Genomic DNA, 20,394 nt, shown 5'->3' on the forward strand with positions numbered 1-20,394 from the left:
TAAATATGTCTGTAGTTAAACAGGTTATTCTGAATATTGCTAGTCCCTTAACATATATCTGTAATTTATCATTTCAGTCCGGTTGTTTTCCAAAAAAAATGAAAATTGCGAAAGTAATACCACTATATAAAAGTAATGACAAACACAGTTTTACCAATTATAGGCCTATTTCTCTACTGCCTCAATTCTCAAAAATTCTAGAAAAACTTTTTAATTCAAGATTAGAAAAATTCCTTGAAAAACATCAAATAATAAATGTTGGTCAGTATGGTTTCAGAACGCAAAGAACCACTTCAATGGCGATAATTGAGGCAGTAGAAGAAATTACTGATACACTGGATAAAAATAAATATGCAGTTGGTATTTTTGTTGACCTCAAAAAGGCCTTCGACACAATCAATCACTCAATTTTACTGGATAAATTGGAAAGATATGGTATTCGAGGGAAAGCTGGTAACTGGTTAAAAAGTTACCTAACAGGTCGGGAACAATATGTTAGCATAGGGCATTACCATTCAGAGAAACTTGGTATTACATGTGGTGTTCCCCAAGGGTCAGTGTTGGGACCAAAACTTTTCAATGTATACATAAATGATATTTTTGATGTTTCTCAAGTACTTAAACTCATACTGTTCGCAGATGACACCAACATATTTTTCAGTAGCGATGATTATACTGATCTTGTAATGACTGTAAACAGGGAGCTAAAATTAATTTAAAAAATGGATGGACATAAATAAATTATCATTAAATATAAATAAAACTAAAGCAATGTTTTTTGGTAATTTAAAATATAATATAGAATTACCAATTATCATTGAAGGTGTACCAATTGATAATGTGAGTGAAAACAAATTTTTGGGAGTTATAATTGATAACAAAATTTCATGGAAACCCCACGTCAGACACATAAAAACCAAAATTTCCAGAAGCCTCGCAGTTTTGAACAAAGTGAAACAATTCCTTGATAAAGATGCACTTCGTACTCTGTACTGTACCCTGGTTCTTCCATATCTTACATATTGTGTGGAAGTGTGGGGAAATACATATAAAAATACAACTAATCCATTAGTCACAGTACAGAAACGAGCACTGCGTATTATTCACAAGGCTGGTTATCTAGATCATACTCACAAATTCTTTCTTCAGGCAAAGTTACTTAAATTCCAGGATCTGGTTAATTACAATACATCCATAATTTTGTATAAAGCTTTTACTAAACTTTTACCGGCAAATTTACAAACTAGATTTGAAATTCGAGAAAAGGTTTATAATGTGAGAGGCTTTGGAGAATTCAAATTACCCAGAACTCGAACAACCTGTAAAGGCTTTTGTGTGTCTGTATGTGGTGTGAAAATCTGGAACAGTCTGAGTTTACAATTGAAACAATGCAAAAATATTCATAGATTTAAATTTCTCTACAAACAGTTGGTCTGGTCACAGTATACTCAATGATGGGTTTTAGTGTGCTCTGTAATGTCTGTCCTCTTACCATTGCTGGTATGGATTCCAAAATAAAAAATAAAAAATAAAGTGTGCGTATGTATGTACATATATGTACTTGTGTGTGTAGATATATATGTATGTATATGTATGTGTGTCTGTTACTTGTAGTTATTACTGCCTGTTACCTGTGGTAATGCAATTTATAATTTATATATTCTGTATTCAGTTATGAAGGCTCTAATTGTTGGTTGCGAGCTGCCGCTTAGATGCTTGTATCTGCCCGGGGCTGTTGATGGGTCTGTATGCAATGATGGGCGTAGCTGCGGGAAGTTTATTGTTTTTTTTGTTGAGTGAGTATAGGGGTGGGATTTAATAAGTTTTCTTCGTCCCACTCCTTTTTCAGGCAAGTTTTGTTTTTTGTTTTGTGTATTTTATGTTCAATATAGGTATTTGTTGTGCCTGAAAATGAATAAATAAATGAATGAATGAATGAATGAAGACAACCCAAAGACTTTGATTTGTGACTGTCAGTTAGAAAAGAAATACATGTCTTTCCATGCAAATGGTCACCTGGCAACAACTGTCATCATTTGAGAGAGCTTAATCGGTGGTGGTGGAGGGGTGGGGATAATGATGGTGTCCCATATGTATCATTTGCGAAAGCCTGATGATCATCGTCTGAGATATTACAAACAACGACGCGCATAATTAAAGCTGTGTCTGTGGAGACTCACCTTCAGGTAGCCAATTAGTTTTATATTGTTTGTTTTGTATTACTATTTAATTTGAGTATTAAAGTATTCAGGCAATTTGTGATTTGAAAAGGAGAAAAAATATTATTATATTATTATATTATATTTATATTGCTGTTTGAAGATCTGCTTTAAATCAGCCACAGCAGCCAGGGGTCTTTGAAGTAACATACAAGGCCGACACTGCCGATAGAGATGATTTGTCAAGTTTCAGGGGAGCTGACCTTCAGCATTGAACGGCATCGATTAGACAGAAGCAAGTGTGCACGCGCGCACACGCACGAGCGCCCAGCACGCCGAGCTTCCGATATGCATTCATGAGCGCTCGACTACAGCGCATGCACTCATGAATACATACCAAATCTCCCACACAAGGGTGCACACGCATGTACACAGCAAAATCGCCAGTGTTAAATTGACACTGTGAGTGTTAAATTTAACACTAGAAAAGTGTCTATATGTGTCCACTCTTTTGAGTGTTAAATTAACACTTTTCAAAGTGTTATATTTTTAACAACGAGCTAGTGTTATTTTAACACTGCACAGTTAAAAATTAACACTGAGTAACACTGACCAGTGTCAAAAATATTCTACACTGGTGTTAAGTGTTAAAAATTAACACCGAATAGTGTTGGTGGTACTTTACACTAGCCCTGGTGTTAAAAAATTCAACTCTGAATAGTGTTAATTTTCTAACACTAACACTAGTGTCAGTCAAATCATTAATACCACCAGATTACAATAAACTCCCATTAATCTCTGATATCTCTACTGCTACAATTAACCCCCAACATCCACCCATTACAAAGAAATACAAGACATTAACGTTCCAAAATACTTTGTATTCAGATACACCACAAGTAAACAAGTCATACAAAATTACAGTATGGGACAATGTACATTTTGTCATCAGTGCCATTTGAAAATTGCCTATCATAAGGTCTATAGTACACCAGATCATCTACAGAGATCAGTGCAAAGACATCTAATCCATCCTCAATAACAAATGCATTTAAGTGATCATTGAAATATACTGTTGAGACCTTACAAGTTAGAAGATAAGTATTGAAATCGCTAACAATTATACTGACAATCTTACTGAACAAAGGCATCTCATTTTCAACACCAGAACAAACATACATCCCAACTTGATATTCTGTACCATAACTTTTGACCCAGGAAGTTGTAGAAACAATAGAAGAAACATCAAACATTTTATTCAGTGCTTCACTGCCTTTTAAGCTGCTGGCCAAGACTTCATTAATGGGGCCGAACTGTAATCTTTTAAAATAAAAATTTTCAAAATGAAAGGCTAATTGATTCTGATGTTTTTTTACTAGTGTTTTTGTGATATTTTTAAAGTTCTTTACAGATCTTTTGAAGAACTTGTGCTTTGCTTCAAATCTCATGCACCACATATGTATGAGTGGCCCAATTTTTCTAATGCAGCGTGGGTAATGGATCATTAGGTGGTGCTTTGGAATCAAATTCCGTTCTGGAAAGAGAGATTTGAAAGCCTTGTGATGATCGGCAATCAGATGTTTCAAATAGCAAATCATGCCATGAGTTATAATGGGTGAAAAAACAATGTTCACAATTTGAACTAACAAAAGTAGCAAGTTCCAATGTCCATCATTTCTGCAAACGATATCTCCAAAAATCAATGGGCTATTCCGTAAAAGACACCATGACTGCACAGCATTAAGCCCAAGATCTTTGCTGTTGTCATCCAGTTTTAGCCCACCTGGCCTGTTCCTTCTCTGTGCATATCCGTAGTTAAAGCTTATAATTCTCTGTGACAATGAATTCAAGGATATCAAAGAGGTCTTAATCAAGTACTGAAACACAAGCTTTAACTCATACTGCACCACTCCCTCTAGTAGATCATGCATTATGTCTACAGCATAGTTGTCTGAAATATGGAACAGCCGAAGTGAATTGAGTAAACAATTTCTTTTTACACCAAATGTTGAGGCCAAAGCAGGATTTTGTTGAATGGCACCACAGTGTTTGTAATGAAGTTCTTTGGAACGCAGTGTTAAGCCTACATGATCTTCACTAAAAACTGACTGCAACTCTGTCTTATCAGTTAAACAAAATCTACAACAATAGTTTGCACTAAATGATTCAACAAAACCAAAAATGCTATGTAAAGCCAAGTTGTCACCTGTAATCTGAAAAAGCGAACCTCTCACAGGTGTGGCTGAAAAGGGCACTTGCATTCCTTCAGTCTCTAAAATCTTTAGATCATCAACAAGTGGCTTTAGGATAGGATCAAACCCATATTTTTTTTAAGTCTTCTGAATGAAAAAGGGCTACAAGATGAATGTTCATCACCACAGAATTTAACTCTGGTGGCAAATTTCTCAAAACAAAATAAATACAACCAAGTTTGTGCACCCCCTTTTTTGAGCCTAAAGGATTAGCAGTTTCAAAATCATCATAGTAGAGCTGGATCTGGAGAGCATGTTCTTGTTGTGAGAATAAACTGTGATTTTTGAAGTAGGAGCCGTCATTTAAATCTCTGTACAATCCCTCCATGTTTAGTTTTTTTTTCTGGAAACTGCTACAAAGTTCACTGTTTCGAAACATAGATGAAAGGGATCCCATGATAGGAACGTACATGAATTTATCATTGACAGGAACTTGCCTGTATGTCCCTGTTGGTCTATCTTTGCGTACATCAAAACGCACACCAAGAACATGCTCTATGGGTTCAACTATTTTCCATTTTTGCTCAAAATATCTTATCCTTTTAGATTCTGTGTTAAGACATGAAAATGGATTTTCAAGCTGATCAAAGCAATCCTCAACTTTTTCTAAGGTTTCTCTTGATGTATCAGTTGACAAACAGTCGACAACAGATTGTTTTGCATGTGCATGGATGTCATTAACCAGTTCCTCCAATGAACCAACTAAACACTGTACAGTACTTTCAGGAACTCCTGATGATTGTACTTGAGCAATAACAGAGCTGCACATGTTCAGTATTTGCCTTTTTTCAACTGGAACCGGTGTAGTTATTGTCATGGGATGAGCCACATTTACAGGCTGTGAAACAGAGGTTCCATCGTTAGGTACAGGCTCAAAATTGTTGATGACCTCAGAGTGAACGCAGTCTCCATGTGCTCGGAATAAGTGCCGCTTGTAACCAGAGTACGTGTGAAAGATAAATGAACATCCAGGCTCTCCACAGGTCAAACGTAAAAACTTTCCTGGGTACAAACCATGCTGGAACTTCAAATGTCTAAATAACACTGAGCAACTTGTGTGGTGTATCTTGCAAATGTAACAGATGAACATTTCCAGTCAAAGTGCTGAATAGTGGATATCTTTAAACCGTACAGTGAAGACTTCCTCTTGTTTCATTGACCCGAGGACTGTCCTTCACGCTGCCAACATCAATGCCATACACTTGATGGTCTGGATGAATGTGTAGAAGTTGTCCAATGCCTTATCAAAGGACACGGCAAATTAAAAAATGTGCCTTGAAAAGTTTTGCCTTGTCAAAACCTGCATCTCCCATCTGTGTCACACAGGGAATGACCTTTTGATCTAGGACAATGTAGAAACTTTGGGTAGAAACTTTGGATGATGTTCTTTCTTTCTCCAACCCACAGGACGAATGGCTGAGTGGGGCCAGCCTTAAGAAAAGCCTCTGTGCTACCTCCCACCTGAGGGAGAGAAAGAAACCAAGTGATTCACATTAAACAAAATTGATAATCTGATGTTGAGGCATTGCTGTTTGAAATTATGACAATATTAAAACGTTTCACTCCGCGCGCACAATTATTTTTGTTTCAATGTGTACATTTAGTTTTAATAGAAACAATGACATGTCAGTCCTGCAACACCAAGCTTGTCTGGGATAGATACATCTGCTGCAGGTTGGATCACCTTGCCATCTTAAAATATCAGCCGTTGATAATTTGCATCTGTTCTCATCAAAAGAGAAATATACAATTCTAAAAAGCATACCTTGATGAATTTCATTAGGTGGTGAGCAGCATCTGATGTGCTAATCTTTGAAGACGTCCTTCCCTTAGATGATGGAGTGAAGTGAAGCAGCAAAAGAGGGCAGCCGCCTCGCAGTCCCAAACTACAGAATAGAAATTAAGATCATCACAATTACTGTCATTTAAAGGACCACAGCAGTCATTTTCCCACGTTATGTAATACCATGATGACATTTTAGACACCTGATAATTTTTCTAATAAGGCAGTTTTCCAGCGCCTTGGTATAAAAATTCATTTCTAGAGACTTAAAATCTTCTGGCCACCAAGTGAAGTAGATATCGAGTCATAACAATAGTAAGATTATGTAACTTTTTTTGTGTTCAAACTACATTAAATGTCATTTCAGGTTTAACATGTTTGTAAGCTTGTTTTCATACCATACAGAAATGAGTGATATATTGTGTTGTGGGAATTAAGCAAATGCTGTAAAGGCATGCAAAATCTACCATTTCCAACTTACACTTACCAGCCTCGTTAGAGTAACGCTGTGCAGAAATGAGCAGCTCATCCAATTCTGTACTCTGGGACAGATTTTTGCAATCTTTGATGATCCTTGGCTTGAAGAATGTTGGCCACTTTGCAAGGAACTTACCAGACACTTCCTCCCCAAAAAACAGCATTGTGAAGTCTTGGTCAATCTTAAACACAAAGTGTAACAACAGAAACAACACATTAACAAGAAAACAAACAAAGGAACCACAAAGCAGTCATTAAATTATTTTATGCCTTACCAAGCCAGGTGTATCCAGAAATCTTGGGAAAAGGTCCAGGACAGTAGAAGCTATGGCAGGTTCTTGAACCACTTTTTGCCTATGTTGAAATGTCACCTTCATGTTGTCTTTGACATGTTTCATGTCAGTTGAGTGCCTCTTCCTTGCATTTATCACCTGACAACGGCCTCACATTTGAACACAAGTTGCGAAGAGTCTTGGGGCTGTCTTGAAAAGCTGACTTTGATTAGTTCATCTCTTCTCGGGAACCAGCATATCACCACCTGCCAAGAGTAAAATAAGGTCCAGCATATAACACCATTTCTTTGCAAAATATCTAGCATGTCTAGTCCCTTTAGACTGAGTTAAAATAAATTTTGTTAAGAAAAACATCCTTGGTCCATTTTTTAAGTAGTACAAGCTGTGTAACATGACTGCAATACAGTATTCTCTCAACTATCACAGGGGTTAGTAGGAACCATATTTCTATTTTATTATTTTTTATATATTTTAAGCGATAAAAACCGTCCCCACAAATATTCCTGACAATGTAGCGATTGGTTTGTTCGTTTTTAAATTTCAAATATTGTATAACAAGACAAAACTGCAAATATGAACGCATCCCCCCCTCTCCCTCTTAACTAACCGATGCCTTTAATTGAACTACCAAATTAACACAATGGTCCTCTCTTTCTGGTCAGACACTTTGCAGCACTTCTGCTGTAATTTTATTCATATTTAACAAAATAAAAATGCAGAAATAAGTGTACACATTAGTTTTTGACTCTCACTGAACTAACAAAGCCAATCCCTCCACATGTTTGTACTCTCTTGTTACCTCGGCCAGGTCCGCGGCTCTGAACCGTGGTAATGACACCTCTGGCCAATACGCTGGGTTGTCGGGCTTGTAGCTTTACTGTCAGCGAACACAGTGTACAGTCGAATCTTAACAGCTTTCTTACAACCAGGCACTCATTTTGGCGGCAGTGGTTATTATTATATTTACATGCGCTCTTCTTCCATTTCTCATCGGTAACAGCTCTTACTTTCTCCCTCTCTCGCGCTCAAACACACAACGGGAGGGGCAGTTCCACACGTTCTCCCCGCAGCACGGACTACACTACCCACTCTGCCCTCATTGCCTTTATATTAAATCATTTTTGGCTAATGACAAAAAAAAGTCACTTTAAGGGCCAAATTGCATTATACTTCTTCACCTCACCTGACGTGGGCCGCAAGTGGCCTTTGGGCCACGAGTGGCCTCTGGGCCGCGAGTTTGAGACCACTGACCCTAAGGCTTTGGCAGTTTAATTCGAAAATAAATAAAAGGCATTTAATAAAAACTGTGAAATATATTAACATGTAATATTCATTACAGTCTGCCAATAGCCAGATTATGCTAAATGAATATTAGGAAAGAAACTGGTACTTTGCAGAGTTCTAGCTAGCAGTAGCCCAGCTTAACAAAAACAGTTAAAATTCAAATATGACACTTAAAGATGATGTATTTTGATATAAATACTATTTCTTTTACTAGTTATCATGTTACTTGTTCTAACATCAATCTAAAACTTAATATTTAACCGAATAAAACTTACCGCATCAGCAAGAAAAAATGGCGACCGAAGATTCTGGATTGCGAAGCTCCACAGGAAATGAAGGTGTGGTCTAATTTAACACCCACAGTGTTAAAATGCAGTAACGACTAAAATCTACACTTACACTTTTCAGGAATCAACTCCCGATGTGTTATTTTAACTCGATTAAGTGTTGAACTAACTCGGAACTCTGTTGAAATCTACTAACACTGAAAAATCAACACTGGCATTTTTGCTGTGTATACATCACATGGGGCAGTGAGATATAAAAACAGAGCAGTGCTGCTCTGCATGAGGCCAAGATGAGCAGAGCAATCAATCAAAGTGTGCGTGAGGGTCCCTCAAAATATATATATATATATATATTTTTAAAAAAGTATATCCTTTGATTACTGCTGTTCAGCCAGTGCAAAATGAGATTAAGAACACAAGGGTCCAATGCTGCCACCTACACACACCATGGAGTAGTGCGCCTGGACACCCGCTGTAACGCATTTGCGCCGCCAGGTGACGCACTCCTGTCACTGACTCTCTCCCTCCCTCTCCCTCTCTCGGTCTCTCTCTCTCCTCTTTGGGATGCCGGAGTCTGACTGCAGCTCTCCTCTCATTCATGTTGAGCGCTGCTCTCGTGTGCGCACGGAACTGCAGAGCTGAGCTTTTGGAACCGTTGCTGCAGCTGCTGCTGCTGTTGCTGTGTGACCAGTCCCGGCGGGAATGGAAACATCTTCTGCTGCAACATCCTAAATCTATATTTACATTTTTTTTTAAAAAGAAAGAAAAAGAAATGCCATGCAGCACGAATGCAGAGGACGGTTTGATCAGTAAGTACAGCCAAACTTTTCGTGGTTGATTGTCATCTCTCACCTCGTCTCGGAACCTTTTCTCCCTCTCTCTCTCTTTTTTGTCTTCTCCTACATCCGAAATGTTGGTGACATTTCTTCTCCCTCTCCGACCCTTCCTCTCCTTGTCGCCCTTCGTACCCCTCTTGCCGATGCCTCTCTCCCAACTTACACTCTAACCAGAGCACACATGGACCACTCAGTGCTGCGGGGGGTGATCGGGGTTTGTGTTTCTGTCATTTTTGCGCTTTGGAGGGGAAGCAGCCAAACGCACGCTGAGGTTGCACATGGACTATCTGAAGGTCTTTTCTTTTTCCTGCTTTTGGAGGAATTGCTCAATTTGTTGAAGGTGAAAGATTGCATTACTTCACTGGCGAGGAGCTGCTGCGGATTTTTCTTTCTTTCTTGGATGCAAAGTGGCAGCATGAATGAGGCAGTTATAGTGCAAAGATGCGCGGCGGTGTTTTATGTCCAGCATGTCACAGCTTTTAATGTTGCTGTGGTGCGTAGTGAGGACGGCAGGAGTCTGACAGGAACGCTGTCGCAATGTAATAGTGGTGCCGTTTAGAAGAGCGATCAGTCACCGAAACCTCTGCTGAGCACAACCGGCTCACCAGAAAATTATACCGGACTTTTTAAAGATATTTTTTTTATTTTGTGGCCTGTTGTGATTTATCATGACGATTGTTTGCTGAAAACTTGTGATGTCGCTCAAGACACGAAATCAACTTGGAAACACGCGGAGAGTGCGCGTGCACGCTTGCATGCATGCAAGGTCTCATATGTTTGGTTGTTGTGTATGCGCCTAGACGCAAAATGTAAATGTTTGACCTATGAATCCGAGAGCTCGTGGGTGTTGTTTGCTTCCACGGCTGTGTGTGTGTTTGTGAGATATGAGTGGACTTGCAGATTTTGTGTTCCTGTGTGTTTGTCCCATACCCTCCCACATATAAAAATATATATCCAGGCGGGCACACACGCACGCCCATAGCGTCATCATTTTTGGAGGCACGTCAAACGTGCTCTGACAGTTTTGTGTCACCTTATGAATTTTTGACTTGAAATGCGTAGGTGAGGCAGACAGGCTGATTTTGAGAGACTTACGGGCATCAAGCCACCAGTTTGCCTGCCAAGCACACAGAAAACGGGGGGGGGGGGGGGGGGGGGGATATATCTCTTTAGTGTGTGTGTGTGTGTGTGTGTGTGTGTGTGTGTGTGAGAGAGAGAGATGTGAGCCTTCTCTGCATATTCCATCCTCATCTCCCTCCCTCTCTCTCTACTTTTCTCTCTCAAGGGTAAACTTGTGAGCATGAGTGTGTGTTTGTGTGTGATGATGTGGGTGCTATGTGGAGAGATGCAAAGAGATGAAGGGAAATAGAAAGAGAGAGAGACCCCCTTTCTTAAGTGTGTGTCTGTGTGTCATGTTGCGCCTGTGCTGGGACCCGTCGATAAAGCAGGAAACCCTGAGCATCACTTCCACTCCGGGGCCGAGGCGTGACATCCAATGTGACTAAGTGACTGGGGAAAATATTAGTTCCTGGTTGCACCCAGAGAAACGCAGTGGGGTTTTTGTTGTTCTTGTGCTTTTTTTTTTCAAAGTTTTTTAGGCCAAAATGAGTCACAATCAGACTCCGGCGACAGCGGTGCTGGATGTGCTTTGAGGTGCTTGCAACCTAATTACCTAGTTTATTCTTGGAGTCTTTTATTATTAAATTGTTCATAGAGGGTATGATATTCTCTCCCCCTGCTCATTATGCATCCTGTTCTACCTACAATAGACGTTCTGTGGGTAAGCAGTGTTGTAGTCGCATCGAATTGGACTTCTAGGATTTCTCATGTGGCTTTTTAAAAACAACTCCATACTCTGTTGGATTAAAAAAAAAACTTGTCAAAAGTTAGGGCGACATTTAATTAACACTTTCTTTGTGGGTGTTGTGTCACACGTGCCTGTAAGCAGGTACTTTTCTGGCATTTTAACCTCTTTTATTTAACCCTAAAACTGTAATATACTAAAGCTTTGGACTCATTTTTGAAATTGCAGTATCCCTTTGAGGTTAATTAACTGAAATTAATCAAAGTAATTAAGTAATTACCGCATAGTACTTTTTAATAAGGGGTATTTCGATGAGCAGCCTCATTTTGGGTTGGTGGATGCGACTTAATTATGTAAGCCTCTGCTTTTTTTGGCGCTTCCTTGACATTGAATCACTATAAGCATCTTAGACGCCTGCCTGTAGTTCGGAGATGGTTTTGTTTGGGTGAAAGCAGCAGCCACCGCAGGGAATCTGTGTGTGTAGGAGGGTCAGGTAGTGGTGGTGTGGCAGAAGGGCTGCTGGAGCCCTGTCTTTACTCTCAACCCTCAGATCCCGGCTGAGATGAGAGCCGCAGACAATCGACAGTGCACCCTGCGGTCTGTACCTCGAGTGCTTTTAACAAATAAGGCCAGGAGGAGAGGGGGGCGAGCAGAGCTGCAATAAAGCAGACTGATAAAGCAGTCTGAACTCAGTCGGTGTGAGAAACACTCACAGGAAGGGTGGGCTATGGTAACGTGTCCGTATGATGCAATGAAAATGACATTTAGCCGACGGTTTGTTTTTTATTTTATTCCTGTCGCCTTTAGAGATCTCCATTTAAATACTGTATGTGCAGCTCCGGTGGGAGCCGAATTGCCGACCCAGCGGTGTTAGAGCTGCGCGCTCTCTCCTGTTGAGCTGCTGATGACTAGACTGCCAAGAAAAGTGATATTGTGTGTCAGAATACCAGTCTGAATGCAACAAACAACACATTTTTTTCCTTCCACTGCTTGAAAGGCAGTTTGTCTCCCTAGTTTAGCTTATGCATGTGGCTCGGATAACTCAGTGACAGACTAGAGCGCCAAATACGGTTTATCAGAGCAACATTCCCACCAGGTCACATACTTGATTACAACCAAAAGCAGTCAGCCGACGATGGGATTTTCCCTCCGCTTGCTGCCTATACTTAGCTGTCAGTCGTTCCAATAAGGAGATCTGTTTTTAAAATCAAATCAAATCAAAAGTGATTTGATTTGATTTAAAATAATAACTTTACTGTTTTGTTATATGTGAGCCCAGATAACCAAGTGTAGGACACCTTCAGAGTGGTGGAGTTCAGTGGTTCCACTGAAAACCTCTCGATCAGATCAGAGCAGCGTGGCTGTGCGAAGAACGGGTCGTGGTTGCCCATCTGTCAGTCACTGTTTCAAAGAAAGAGGATTGAATGATCTAAGAATGAGAGGAACATTAAAAAAAGGAGCTTTCATCGTTTATGTTTAGCCACAGCTTTATGATTAGTGCTCATTAATATGAAGCATTTAGTAAGAATTTAAGAATGTATTTTTCCTTTTTTTAACGATCAGCCACTGACAAAGTGTTTACAGCACCCAATTTTAGGCTGAACAACAACAACAAAAAAATCAGACCTGGGAAGGATGCAAGAAGAAACGACTGGAGCAAAAGAGAGAGAGATGGAGAGAAGCGATGGGGCTTTTAAGTTCCCCGCATCTTTTTGATGCAGCCTCTGCGCTGAAAGGCCATGGCAGATCAAACGGGGCAGGCAGATTGAAGTAGTTCCTCTTGTAAGGGGGAAGAGACGCTCCGACGCCGTGCAGATGCGACAGGTAACCGCGAGACGGAGGTGGGAGCCATTTTCGCACGCTGCGTAATTGGAAGCGCTCGCTTCCCCAGTTGAAAATAAGACTTGCAAAGGAGCTTTTTGATTATCGTTAGCATCGGCGTTTGGAATTTTCAAGCGAGACGAGCGGCAAGTGGGTGGGCGGGTGGACGGGGGGTATTTCCTATCCGGGTGAGCGCGAGGATAATTCTGCCGCTGTTTTGTCAGCAATTAAAAGAATTTCAGCATCCCAATTTCTTGTGCTGCTGCTGCTCCAGACCACGCAGCTTGTATTTGTTGTCCCAAATGGCCAATTTCTGCCTTATGTTCCGTGCTGTCTGAACAGTTGAGGCAGCAAAATAATCTCTCTCTCTCTCTCTCTGTGTGTGTGTGTGTGTCTTTGTGAGCGTGTGCACGACCCCTATCTCCATGTGCAGCCAAACAAAATCCCTGAACTTCCTGTTCTTATGCAGCATCAATCCAATCAGCATATCCCCATGTTTCCCATACTCGGAAAAGTGTGTCTGGGAAATACACACACACGCACACTTGAATATCCTCCCTTAACCCTCCTTTCTCTCCTTGTATATATTTAGTGCTGGGCCAAGGTCAAAGTTGGAGTGCTTCATTCTTGCTTTTTCCGTACATGGCTTTCAGATGCAGATCTGTCTTCTGTTATCTGTAATCCTGGTTATACTTTCCCTGGGCTATGGGGACGTGTGGGAGGAAGGTACAGCAGGGAAATGATAAAAAGGAGCAGAGGAAAAAAAGGATGACAGAAGGAAGGATAAGGCGGCTACAAATCTGTGACTTTTTGGGCATTGCACCTTGAATATTTAATTTTAACAGACATCAGTATGAGGACTTGATGCGCTATAAAAGGTTCCACTGTGATTAAAAAAAGAAGAGAGAGACTAGATGGAAGGGGTTTCCGAGTGATAGGTTTGTCTTATTCATCTGAAATCAACCCCCCCCTCCCCCCCCGCCAGCAATAGGTGAGCTTTAGTGATAAAGTACTCCTTTTCTTTGCCAGAGTGGGAGGAAACTGTACTATATGAAAGTCGAAACTCACAATCCACACAGCGTGACATAAAATAAATATCCAAAAAACAGATACAACACCTTTCTCTACATGGAGCTCTTGCTCGGTGTTTATGAAGCAGTTTAAATTTTGCTCTTGAGCTTTATCGCGTCCTTTGGAGAGAGAAGAGAACGTAGGTGACATCAGAGAGAATCAGTAACAGCGGGCAGGGACCGATTTCGTTTTTTAAGTTGCTATAGTGGCACCATGAAAGTGTTTGTTGAAAAAGGAGAGAAAAAAAAGCTCACAAGAATGGGCTTTAGGGGGGCTCGCTGATGTGTGCAGAGGTGAGCGGATAGGTGAAAACGGTAATTTACAGTGTGCTTGGCTAGTGCTCGGTGAAGGGGTGTGGGGAGGGGGGAGTAAGCGGGTATAAGAGGCCGGAGAAATTAGAATGTTGTTGAGGTGAGGAGGTCGGATGCAAAGGTAACGGCGGGTGTTACACTTCTCTCTGTCTTGCTTTCAGACAATTTTCAGGTAAAGCACTTCACAGTTGCAGAGAGGAAATTGAAAACAATAAAGTGGGTTTCAAGCAGAGCACCGGGAAATGAGGAAGTAGCCACAAGGCCCCGAAGAATCTTTCAAATTAGGCAAGTTGTTTTTGTTCCTTCATATATCATGCTGTCTGAAGATGAACAAGTATGTCTGGCAGCTTTTCAACTCGGTATGTAATCTAATGGAGCGAACTCTCAAAACACACTGAATCATAGCTGGTGGCACACTCTCTTCTGCCCCCCTTAAAAAAAATATATATACACACACACACACACACACACACACACACACACACACACACACACACACACACACACACACACACACACAGTGTGTGTGTGTGTGTATATATATATATATATATATATATATATATATATATATATATATATATATATATATATATATATATCAGGGAAAGAAGAAGAGTAATTGCAGAGGGGGGAACAACAGAGCATCAGCAGAGTAGAGTCTTGGAGAAAAAAAAACGCAGATGAGTTTTAAAGAAAGTGAGAAAAAAATTGAATAAGAAACCGGAGGGCAGTGAGGCAAAGACAGAGTGACTGCATTCCTGACAGCGTGTCTCAAATTCTGAGACTCTAAGAAGAAGGAGGAGGAGGGGATGGATAGAAAGTCACTGAGGTTGAAATCATGCAGCCCTAATTCAGGTTTTCCTTGAAGTGATTAGGAATTCAAAGGCATCAGGAGAGAAGGGAAACGTCACAAAGAAAGAGCTGAGAGAAGACACAGCAACGAGGGGCCAATTCCAGTGTGGCCCCTTTGCACTTTAACTGTGAAGGGTCTGCCACATTTAAGTGCTGTTCCAAGCTAAACAGCCTCTAGTGGCAGTGGGTTAGAAGGCCTTCAGGCTTATGGACCGCAATCTATCAAGTGCAACACCTTATTTTGTGTCTGATATGAAATTTCATTTGATTTCAAGATTCAAGGTTTAATCAATTTTTGTTCATGATCAGGAATTTTATTGCCCAAATAAAACTGAATGGTACAGTCCGTCTTTTTTTGAGTTTATATATTAGAAGAAAGTTGTTGAGGGTTTTTCTGTAATATTGTAGGGTCTTCAAATATCATATATGTTGTCAGTTGGCGTTATATAACGTCAACTAAATTGAATTGAAGTAAAAAAGTATATTGAACTCATAAATATACACAGGCTAGTGTGTAATTTCACCTCCAAAACAAATGAATACATCCACTCAAGGCTTTAACACACAAACATTTCCCCAAGCATGTTATTTATTATCCATATTGTTGCAATTACTTAATGTCAGCAGATTAGACATGAAGCCCTCTAAGCAACGAAGCTGGTTAGAAGCTAACATTATGCTAGCTAATGTTAGCTTTGAGTTAAAAAGTAATACTTTCCCTGTGACGAACAGTTTGATAAAATTCTCACATTTTGTGAGAGTTTATTCGCTAAGTGTCTGAGTTCAACGACGTTAGAGCCACTCCACATTTCAAAGAAAGTTTCATTAACGCTAGCTAACAGAGGCTAACAGCAGCGCTTACCAACAGAACAGTTCAGGATACAATAACTCACTCAAGTATCACTGTTACTGGACAGAAGTGAGTTTCACTGACTGATCAACTCATATTGGACTCCTTTCACAAAGTTTTACGGCTTCTTCCAGAGTAAATAAATATGTACATGGAAATGATATTAGGCTTCCATCTGTATCTAAGCTTTTAAGATTCAAGTGTGACATCATACGGAGTTACACTCTTCCAGGATTGGGAGCATGCAGCCCAAAGGTTGGAACAGGTCCAGAGTGACATGGGTGACTCATTTGAGAAATCACGTTTTTCCGTCTCTGGCGATTTGGATCACAAGACTTATTGTCGTAAGTCAGTATCCGTCTGCTGATCACTTTCTTGTGATGGCCTCATGCTTCTTTACTCGAGTGCAGCTTCAGACGATTTTAAGTTAGAACACAACATTTAGAAATTTCTCTACTTAACCAACAAACAGACTACAGGGAGTGCAGAATTATTAGGCAAATGAGTATTTTGTCCACATCATCCTCTTCATGCATGTTGTCTTACTCCAAGCTGTATAGGCTCGAAAGCCTACTACCAATTAAGCATATTAGGTGATGTGCATCTCTGTAATGAGAAGGGGTGTGGTCTAATGACATCAACACCCTATATCAGGTGTGCATAATTATTAGGCAACTTCCTTTCCTTTGGCAAAATGGGTCAAAAGAAGGACTTGACAGGCTCAGAAAAGTCAAAAATAGTGAGATATCTTGCAGAGGGATGCAGCAGTCTCAAGATTGCAAAGCTTCTGAAGCGTGATCGTCGAACAATCAAGCGTTTCATTCAAAATAGTCAACAGGGTCGCAAGAAGCGTGTGGAAAAACCAAGGCGCAAAATAACTGCCCATGAACTGAGAAAAGTCAAGCGTGCAGCTGCCAAGATTAGAGATGGACCGATCCGATATTACGTATCGGTATCGGTCCGATACTGACCTAAATTACTGGATCGGATATCGGAGAAAAATAAAAAATGTAATCCGATCCATTAAATATCACGAAAGCACCTCACAAAACTTGCAATACGCCGTAACTCACCTCAGAACGTTAGCACGTTGGAGCAGTATGCATCACGTGATAGAGCGGCTGTGGCATGCGGGACCTGTCGGTGCTCTGGATAGCATTTGGAGCTTCGCTAGCAACCCGGCATTTCATCTCTGACAAAGTTATCCCCGAGAGAAGTAAAGCAAGTGTGTAAGTCCATCTCTGAATGTTTGTAAAGCATTCCTGCGTTAAGCTTAACAAACGATATATGGAGCGACTGCCTCTTCTTGCTGCTACTTCAATCATGAAACTGCTTAACGATCAGCTGATCAGCTTTTCTGTCGTGAGTCCGTGTCTCTAGTTTGCTTTTGGCCCACTTTGCACCAGAAAGAGGAAACCAGCGGCTGAACAACAGAAGCACGTTTAAGCTTGATCAGCTGTTGTTAGAATGTATTTAATATTACTTTCTACTCGAGGATCTTTTTCTACGTAGCTGACGCTGGTAACTGTGCAGGGGCGGATCTAGCAAAGTTTAGCCAGGGGGGCCGGTAGGGCATGAACAGGGAAAAGGGGGCACAAAGACATACTTTTCTTTCTTATTCTCATTTAAAATGTCAAGCTTTTAATAAATAATTATCTGACACCCAAAGTTTTAATTTGATGCAAAATGAATAGAAGTCAATTACTGTATATAGTAACTATTAAGTCTAATATATATACCCTAGTAAGCTATAGTACTTTTTCCTTTGGGAAGGTACCATCTGTGCAGTCTGCAATTCTGTTGAAGAAAGATGTTGAATCTATTTAATATTTCTTGAAAAATAATTGATTTCTGTGCATTTTTTTTTCACACTGCATCAAATTAAGGTTGATTACGTCGATTAAGCATCATGAGGTGGAGCGTGAGGGGTGGTTCCCTATTTTTTATTTATTTATTTTTGTTGTTGCTGGGAGTTGGAACCCTATTAGTTAGGTTGCTTAATATTTACGCTAAGTACTCTTTAAAATACCAGAATAGGGAGGATGGTGTAGGTCTAAGTTTATTAGATTGATCAGTATTGCTGAACTATGAAACATTTTTTTTGCATACAGGTATAACAGAATAGCTTTAGTGTAGTTGTTGTTTTAAACTTGAGTATGAACTTATACAAAATGCAGCAAGATATTTAAAAAACAGTTTTGTTGATTAAAAAACACTATATCGGATTCATATCGGTATCGGCAGATATCCAAATTTATGATGTCGGTATCGGTATCGGACATAAAAAAGTGGTATCGTGCCATCTCTAGCCAAGATGCCACTTGCCACCAGTTTGGCCATATTTCAGAGCTGCAACATCACTGGAGTGCCCAAAAGCACAAGGTGTGCAATACTCAGAGACATGGCCAAGGTAAGAAAGGCTGAAAGACGACCACCACTGAACAAGACACACAAGCTGAAACGTCAAGACTGGGCCAAGAAATATCTCAAGACTGGTTTTTCTAAGGTTTTATGGACTGATGAAATGAGAGTGAGTCTTGATGGGCCAGATGGATGGGCCCGTGGCTGGATTGGTAAAGGGCAGAGAGCTCCAGTCCGACTCAGACGCCAGCAATGTGGAGGTGGAGTACTGGTTTGGGCTGGTATCATCAAAGATGAGCTTGTGGGGCCTTTTCGGGTTGAGGATGGAGTCAAGCTCAACTCCCAGTCCTACTGCCAGTTTCTGGAAGACACCTTCTTCAAGCAGTGGTACAGGAAGAAGTCTGCATCCTTCAAGAAAAACATGATTTTCATGCAGGACAATGCTGCATCACACGCGTCCAAGTACTCCACAGCGTGGCTGGCAAGAAAGGGTATAAAAGAAGAAAAACTAATGACATGGCCTCCTTGTTCACCTGATCTGGACCCCATTGAGAACCTGTGGTCCATCATCAAATGTGAGATTTACAAGGAGGGAAAACAGTACACCTCTCTGAACAGTGTCTGGGAGGCTGTGGTTGCTGCTGCACGCAATGTTGATGGTGAACAGATCAAAACACTGACAGAATCCATGGATGGCAGGCTTTTGAGTGTCCTTGCAAAGAAAGGTGGCTATATTGGTTGCTGATTTGTTTTTGTTTTGTTTTTGAATGTCAGAAATGTATATTTGTGAATGTGGAGATGTTATATTGGTTTCACTGGTAAAAATAAATAATTGAAATGGGTATATATTTGTTTTTTGTTAAGTTGCCTAATAATTATGCACAGTAATAGTCACCTGCACACACAGATATCCCCCTAAAATAGCTAAAACTAAAAACAAACTAAAAACTACTTCCAAAAACATTCAGCTTTGATATTAATGAGTTTTTTGGGTTCATTGAGAACATGGTTGTTGTTCAATAATAAAATTATTCCTCAAAAATACAACTTGCCTAATAATTCTGCACTCCCTGTATAATGGGTGCGGAATATGTTCAGCAGCAACTCTCAAAAGCCTCGTTCGGACAAGATCGCTTCCTACAAGAATGCGAGCTAATCAGGGAGTGATGGTACGTTTGTCCGAGCCTACAGCTGGATGTAGTGCTACATGGGATTTGATGAGGAGGTGAAGCTGTGAATGTACAGAGGTGTTTAGAAGTCAGTAATATTTCATCTGAGTTGGTCTTTTTGTGGCATTTGATTTGGACGAGCCTCAAACAACCTGTCAAGCATGAAGAAATAATGACGTTCACATAAAAAAGTGGGGTAGTGGCATGAGTCTTAATTAGTTTTTCCCACACAACTACACTGTATTTGAAGATGGAAGAGCAAACAAAAATAATTCCATATATAGACCTAATTTGTCACTAAATCTGATGGAGGGATAATCGCCCGGCCTCTCCAGTAACTTCCTCATTCCATGAGCAGACTTCAACTCCACCATATTGGAGTTGGATTTGGTTGCATCAGTTGTCCCTTTTCTGCTCTGTAGCCTGTCTTTGTGAGCTCACTCTACTGGCAGCAGGCACTCTACCTGCTGCAGGTTGTAGCTGGAGTGCCTTTACAGCTCTCAGTGAATAACCAAGCAGAAGAGGGACAAACATCGCCAGCTGCTGTTTAAGATGGAGGGATTGGGGTCTGTCAGACTGTAGATCGAGGAACTCCTATTGGGAAACACTTGACGGTAAGGATTGGATGTAGCGAGCTTTCAAAATAAGAGGGAGGATATTGCCCAGCGGTAACTCATTTGTGTTGCTGTGTCAGACAGTTGAAAAAATACAACAAAATACGCTTGGAAGACTGTCAACATACCTGGGCAGCCTGTCCAAGTATAGTCTATGTGTGAAAAAC

The 20,394-nt window shown here is 40.4% G+C and overlaps 1 protein-coding gene and 1 long non-coding RNA gene across 3 annotated transcripts in view; one reads left to right on the forward strand and one right to left on the reverse strand.

Annotated features, from left to right (window-relative positions):
• Positions 1-3,019: 3,019 nt before the first annotated feature.
• LOC146645062 (uncharacterized) lies at positions 3,020-8,761 on the reverse strand. Its single transcript, XR_014909117.1, has 5 exons — positions 8,524-8,761; positions 6,947-7,209; positions 6,682-6,853; positions 6,177-6,297; positions 3,020-5,872 (listed from the first exon to the last, which is right to left on the reverse strand). It is a non-coding gene; the product is annotated as an uncharacterized LOC146645062 (long non-coding RNA).
• Positions 8,762-9,049: 288 nt separating this feature from the next.
• LOC146645063 (plexin-A1-like) overlaps positions 9,050-20,394 on the forward strand; it is a 316,025-nt gene continuing 304,680 nt past the window's right edge. For both annotated transcript variants that reach the window (XM_085393236.1, XM_085393237.1), the window contains exon 1: positions 9,050-9,344. The gene's annotated coding sequence lies outside the window, so the exon portion shown is untranslated. The remainder of the gene's footprint in view (positions 9,345-20,394) is intronic.

This window comes from Rhamphochromis longiceps, linkage group LG20 (genome assembly GCF_057381845.1).
Source record: "Rhamphochromis longiceps isolate RC_006_pf linkage group LG20, R_longiceps_female_GT1.1, whole genome shotgun sequence".
Lineage (NCBI taxonomy): Eukaryota > Metazoa > Chordata > Actinopteri > Cichliformes > Cichlidae > Rhamphochromis > Rhamphochromis longiceps.